Genomic DNA, 7594 nt, shown 5'->3' on the forward strand with positions numbered 1-7594 from the left:
AACTTAAATCTTCATAGGTTATGTTCCCATTAGCGATACAAAACGCTCATAGTACCATTTTATTGCTCCTTTGGACATGTAACGTCATCACAATTATGTATGCATCCGTTTATATTCTAGATACACTACGGTACCTGACATGAACAAGTCACACAAACTGATTTGTCGCTTTTTCGTGAATCGTGGTTGCGACGTGGCCAACCCACAAAGAACAAGTTGCATATTCTAATTTGTGTCACTTTCATATATCCCGAAGGCCTATAATGATCCACTCATTTTCCGGTACATGTAACTGTATTCGATATATAATCGATAAGATCAGTGCCACTTTTGCATGCACCTTTAGTGAGAATCTTAGTAAAATATCCATTTGTGGTATTGGATGCTTATCATAAAAATTTGGTGTGGTGAAGACTTATCACTTATTTTTAATTAACTACTACGAAATACATAAACTTGTGTTTCTGGAATAGATTGAAAAACGACTGAAATAATTATTTGTTATGAGTATTTCCAAAATTGATTGAATCGGTCTGAAAATAATTAAAACTTTTACATGCACACCAAATAATTGATTAAATAGACATTGATTGAAATTCTACGTAAATAATTATTTGTATCAAATGAGCTTGACTAATGCCTATGGCACTGTACCACTAAGAATGCAAATGAAAATGAGCTAATATCTGTGGAATATTAATTGTAAGCCAATGTACTAATTTTTACGATCGAATTCCACTCGAAAAAGCAATCTCAAATTGACAAAAAAAAAGAATTCCACTGGAAAAAGTTTTCACTGGGATCTTACTGGCAAGAGCCATTTATGCGCATACGGACATATCTATATTTGGAAGTTTGTATGGAGCAGCGCCTCCCTGTCAGCTGTAACAAACTCGTCATCCAAACTGGCTCTTGCTTGCTCGAGTGAGATGTAACCGACAGCCCGGGCCCCACTGCGCAACAACTGACTCCTGAGAAACTTGTACGCTTGGTCTACATGGGCGACAGAGACAGAGATGGGATCCAAGGGCCGATCTTCGCTGCTCCGGTGAGCCGCTGTGGAATATGTGTACTTTGAACGTCATATTTTATGAAGGTTTCCCACCGTCGGATGGAAGTGGGCCCGGAAATTAAAGGCTGAGGCGGCACTTCCTCCTCTATATGATGCGGGTCCCTGGATCTTCGTCTCGACAGCGACTTGCCTTCTCCCCTGTGTCAGACACTTCCTCTCTCTCGCTCAATTCCCCCGAAATTCCATCCCCTTCGCAGCTCCCCCCTTCCTTCCGACCTCCGGCCGAGCGGATGGCGTCGTTGCGTGACATGCTTTTGAGCCAGGAGCTGGCGGCGGCCGCGGCCATGTCGGCGGACGCGTACGGGAGGTTCGAAAGGTACAGTATGAGCTCTGCCCATGGTTTTCCCCACTACCAGCAAGCTGGTAACGCTTCGGGCGGATTCCCCGACACGGGGTTTCTCGTTTCCGGCTTCGGCATGCCTCCCTCCACCTTCATCATGCCGGCGGGGACCCACGCGGCCGCTGGTTATGGCGCTGAGGCCGTCCCGGTGGAGATCCCCGTGGTCCGGCGACAGACACCTGCCTCCAGGAACGCCAGGGCGACGCCGTCCAGAGGACCGTGGACGGATGAAGAGGACGAGTACGTGAAACCTCTGAATCTGATTTGTTTTTTGAGCAGATTGATCTCGCGGCATGCATGTTGTTCTCCTTTAATTGATCAATGTGCTTTCTTTTGTTTGCAGACTTCTCAGGAGATTGGTAGATGAGCATGGAGAGCACAAGTGGGCGACCATTTCCAAGCACCTCCCGGGACGGATCGGCAAGCAGTGCCGTGAGCGATGGACAAATCACGTGCGCCCCGGCATCAAGGTGATGCATCATCGCAGCTTATAGTCTTGATTTGATTCTAATTAGCCGAAATCTTCCATGGATCTATATGATTCGGAAGTCTTGTTTTAGTTTAGTTTTTACTACGTTCGAAGCATGCTGAACTTTTGGTCGTACAATTCGGAAGTGGGTATTAAGTGAGGAATGAATAGTTCGCCATGCTGCATGCCTTTATTTTAATCATTATTAATTGCGCCAATTTTATCAAGGCCACTAATTGTTCGCATGAGTAATTCTGTCCGTGGCTCTTGTGAAGAGATTTGGGGGAGATAATTGCCAAACATTAGTTCTATACCATTTTTTTTGTAGAATTGCAGATGCACAAGCTAGCGTCTGAAAATCGCGCAAGTTTCAGTGGACTGCTTTGAGAGGACAGAAGGGGCATAGTAGGAATTTCAGGATCCAATTAAAAGTGGGGTGGGGCGGGGGATGGGGGCGAAACATAGTATGAACTAGATAACACCCCGCGCGTTGTTGCGAGATGTATGTATGAATAAAATGTCTTATTTGAAGCTAACTGGAAAGATGATCACACGAAGTAAATATGCTATGCTCGATACAAATAATTGTACTTCCAGACCTAAAAGAGTAATCCCAGTAACAGTAAGAGCTTGTGTGCAGCAAGGTTCAAAAAAAATGCAAAGACAACAAATCTCTCAAGGTGATAATTGCTAAGGAGAAACTGAACACAGATACGGAGAACAAACCTATTTGTGACATTCTTGAATGAACTTGTGCACAAACAGATCCAAAAAAAGTATTGTTGACGCCGGTGGAATATAGCAGAATTGCTTTTGTCAACTTTGATATACATAATATACATATATAGATGCACCTTTGCGCCGCGGCTGGGAGACGGTTGGTTCCAAGATTGGTAGTTTGCCAGTTGCGCAGCGGCACCTCCATCAGCTTGCAAAGGGATCTCCTCCCTGCTTCTTCTTGGCGCTCATATGGAAACACCGAATGTCATCGTCTTCGACAGTGAAACCCCCACCCTTCTGTTCCTGATTCGCCTCGTCATCGACGAAGACCGCCTGTGGGCCGCCGCGGGCAACATTGGCTTGGACAACACCTTGTCAGGGTAGTATCCCTATGGCATTGTACTCTCTCCAATGTAACCCCCTATCTTACTCCTTGTTGGGAGCTAGCGTTAGGGCTCTTGTACACTCTCCATACTATCAATGAAAGATACCCAAGTTCTTGAGTATTCGCGAAAAAGATATACATATACACTAATGTATAACATACTTGAAGGGGAAGATTTGTTTACCAGTCACGTACATCTGAAAAATCATAACATCCAATCACAAAACACGTACCACATAAATCGGGTTATTTGACTTCTTTATTAATTCTTCCTTCCAAATTCTGGCAAATACAAACATTTGTTGAATCTTGATTTAATATCAAAGGAAAATATAAAGATAGTAAGGAGGCAGGAATGGCCAGAATCAAAACCATTTCTTGAAAGTGAAATACATGCCTCCACCCAAAAAATTGTAAAATGTATAACCGAGATATGAGGATGGAAAAGATTTAGGTAACTTGTGAAAAATGCAGACCTGTTATAAGATAGCAAGAGTTATTTTCCCTATGAACCCCTTCTGCAGAGACTCAAATCAATGTGATCACAATATCACTTCATAGAAGGCCTAGACCATTAAAACAATTGAAAATTCTTTCAAAAGTACAATTAAATATGAGCATATATATTTTTACCATTCAACCAGAACTGAAAAGGAGAAATTGTATGCCAAAACCGAACCGCTTCGTAGAGGATTCATTATTCAGAAGGTGCTTCGTCGTCGCTGCCCATGGTTCATGCATCATCAAATTTAAGTGAGGCCGAGATGACATGCATCGAGATTCAAGACCCAGTAGGACAGGAAATCAAGCGATGGACTGGTAGCTGCATCCCACCACTGACATGCATCCAAGATACAGAAACTCCACATCCTAGTGAAAATCTAGCAAAGCACAATATATCAATGTGGCAGTACGTACGATTGCTTCTATCATCCAACATGTAAATGTGAATGCATCTAAAAAGAATCTAACGCTAATACCTATGTTGACATGCAAATGACCAAGAAAACGGAAAACTGCACTACTTCAGAGATTTGAGGATGAGATATATACATAGCAGACAGAGGTCTTCATTGTCAGTCTCACCATGTTCAAAGAGCTCCTCGTGTGGCCGAGATCAGCGGCAAGAGGGGTCATGGGTAGAGCTTCCGCTTGTGACTTCTGGTGCGTGTGCGTTCCCTGAATGTTGAATCCTCGATGCCACGTTTTCCCTATCGTCTTGCAGATCTGGATGTGAAGTATGTGCCTCATCGGTGCATGCAGCGGAGCACGGATCAGGCTGAAATATACTCCCTCTGTAAAGAAATATAAGAGTGTTTAGAACTTTAGATAACTCTGGTGAGACATGAGGAGGGAAGGGGAGGAGAAACACAAATGCAGTCGAAGGGAAGGGTACGTAGATGGTGGATCCAGCACCGCAACACCTGTACGGGAGGAGCACAAACAAAGCGTCAGGAAACGAAGCATCCAGCCTTGCGCAGGGCAGCATCCTGAGTTGAGCTCACAGCGGTGGCAGGAGCTTTAGGGGATGCACGGAGACGGGCAAGGCCGGGGAGGCGAAGGAGCTGGGGCTGGAGGCCGCGGCGAGCAGCCTGGATCCGGTCGAGGTAGAGGCCGCAGAGGTCGGAGAGGGGAGGGCCAGATGGCGGCGCTATCCCGACTTGTGTGGGCCCACACAACGCCTCCTCCGCAGTGGTAGGTCGATGGCGTGGCGTGGCGCGTCCGTAGGTCGTCGGCAAGGTGCACAAGGAAGGAAGGAGGCCCGTGGGCCACGAGGCAGCCGGCGCCGTAAGCAGAGAAGGACACGGCAGATCCTGAGAGATGCAGTGGACACGGGATAAGGAGTAGGCCACGGCGTTGCTATATTTTTGTGCTTCAGGAGTAACCATGGCCGGTGGTGGAGGTTTTATTACTCAGAGGGGAGAGGAAGCGGAAAGGCTAGCTAAGAGAACATGGCAGAGTAATGGTTTATTGCGGGACAATATGGGGATAGGAGACAAACGGTGGTGCATGCAAGTGCAGAGAAGATGTGACGTGGCTTGGTGTGATTGGATGCTGAGGTGTCTATGCTGCATGTTGAGATAAATCAAGTAGTGGGGGTGAACTTCTTAAGTATATAGGATGTGTGTGGGGGGCTGGGGGAGGGGGGTCTCATATTTTTGTTAGGACCGCAATTTGGAGTTTTTTTAGTATGAACCAATTAATTGCGCTCATAGTTTATACATGCCAATTTTGAACTTTCAATATACCTTGAATGTCACACAAGTTTCTAGAGTCGTCGTCGGATTGTGGGTGCGATGGCTGATGAATGGGACGTGTGTCAATGGTGGTACACCATATTTTATGTGTATTATATGATTAGCCGGGTCAGCCAGTTCATGCGCTTCATATGGCGGTCCTCCGGATCTAGTTTTGCGGCGTGGTGGCTTATTGTCTTTGTTTTCGGCATTTTTTCCTTCTAATTAACCAAGCATCATACATGGTTTTAGCACAGCTTTCCTTGTAGACATGACCAATTCATCTCCACCATATGAATTGCTGGAGGACCTTGTCCACTCAAGACGTTCGGAAAAAGCCGCTCAATTTGTAGTGAATATTTGTCGCTCTTTCGTGATGCTATTAAAGTTTCAGCCAGGCTATTCTAGCCTAGCCAAGCTTCAGATGTCTGTATATATCATTGGGCTTTGTTGCGAGGATTCAGCGACGCAATTTATTTGTACAAAATAAGGCGCCTTTAAAAAACTGCCACGTCGATCAGCAGCATGTCTGATCCAATATACTATCACTATTTCCAGTATGATATTCAATTAAATTACACTTGATTGTGCCAATCATCCGGAGGCATGCACTAACTTTGCTTCACATAATCACATTCCAGAAGGACCACATCTGGACTGAGGCGGACGACATACTGCTGATCCACGCGCACAAGATCCACGGAAACCGTTGGTCGACGATCGCGAGGTGCCTCCCTGGCCGGTCGGAGAACGCCATCAAGAACCACTGGAACGCGACAAAGCGGAGCCTCAAGTCCAAGCGCCGTCAAAAGAAGAAGACAAGCCAACAAGCCGCCCCGGGGCAGTTCACCCTCCTCGAGGAGTACATCCGCGACAAAATGATGGCTGACGAGAACGTGGCTCCACTGTCTCCGTCGTCCGGCCACGGGTATGACGGCCAGGTTTTTCCAAATGCCGCTGCAATGCTGGCCGTCTCCAACCCACCGGGGATGGGTCAGTACCTCCACCCAGCCAACGCGGCCGGGTCATCGTCCCAAGCAGGGATGACGAACCTGAGAGCGCCCTTGCCGGACCTCAACGCCGACAGCGGCGAGATGCTGGAGCGATACTACTACCCAGCCTCCCTCCCGACCTACAGCAACAACAACCTGCTGCACCATGGACCAGAGCCTGCATTTCCTCAGATGGTTAGTGCCCAGGGACGCATGCTTGCTGCATGCACGAACCTGAAATTGTTCCCGCTCCCTCAGTACCTCGGTGGCGGCTACTACGGCAGCGAGACGGGCAGCAGCAGCGCCGGTGGCAGCAGTGATCAGGACGAAGACGTGGTCCAGATGGCCCCGAGGGAGTTCCAGACGTCCGATGACGAGACCACACTGGACCTCACTGGCTTCAACTGACACGGTCCGTCCACCGGATCGATTGACTACCCTATCCATTAATTTTAGGTTGTCGTTTTTACCTTTCCGAACATTTTAGTTTGTCGTTCGTTAAATCAGCTGCTGTGTTGTATACTGTTGCCCGAAGAACACTACACTTGTGTGTTTGGGCGACGTGGCATGCATGTATCTTTAATTTCCGCATTCTGAGTACTTTGTAAAAGTAACTTTTACCAAAACAATTTGTTGGAGAACCTTGGTTGTACCTGTGTTGTTTGTAGAGAGATAGCGATTCAGCATATGTACTTCTGTTTCCGATATTATACTCCATCGACACTGTTGTGTGTTGTGCAACGCACGAAGGGTGCGCGGCTTTCGTCACGTGACAGGGCCTTCAGTTCTGCTCGCGGGCAAGGAGAGAGCAGAGAAGATAGAGTCGGTTGTCTGGCTGCACGCCACCACCGGTTGTGTATGCTCTCTCCCTTGGCAATTTGACTTTGCCCGCGCATGCTCCTCTACGTCTGCAAGCTCCTCTCAGAAAAATAAGAGAACTTGATATTTATTTGCTAATTAATATCATTGTATGTGAAGAGCTGATCGTTGCTATGATGGTCATCACGCAGACATATTTTAAAAGAAAACACAAGTGGTATTAGGGAAACTTGAGAAATTTCTTCGAAAGGTGTTCTAGATACTCAGCCAAACGCCTAAACCATCGGCGCACCAAGCACGATAGTCATCATCAATGCCTTCATGCATGCACTACGCCCTGAAGAATTGAACCATGCTCTCAGTTGCGACCCACCGATCACTATCGAAGAGTTGGAGCATCTCTAGACCATGCACGTGGTTGAGGCCTTCGCTCGTGGAGATACTCGTGGGCTGCCTACGATCAATAACTCGCTCGTCACCCTTCTACCCAAAAAGGTTGGTGTCGTGGATTTAAAGGACTTTCAACCAATTTGCTTGATCCGTGGGGCGGCGCACATCAT

The 7594-nt window shown here is 46.9% G+C and overlaps 1 pseudogene; it reads left to right on the top strand.

Annotated features, from left to right (window-relative positions):
• The first annotated feature begins 1222 nt into the window (after positions 1-1222).
• Positions 1223-6891, top strand: LOC125530024 (uncharacterized; annotated as a pseudogene).
• The last annotated feature ends 703 nt before the right edge of the window (positions 6892-7594 follow it).

This window comes from Triticum urartu, chromosome 3A (genome assembly GCF_056163025.1).
Source record: "Triticum urartu cultivar PI428250 chromosome 3A, HENAU_Tu73, whole genome shotgun sequence".
Lineage (NCBI taxonomy): Eukaryota > Viridiplantae > Streptophyta > Magnoliopsida > Poales > Poaceae > Triticum > Triticum urartu.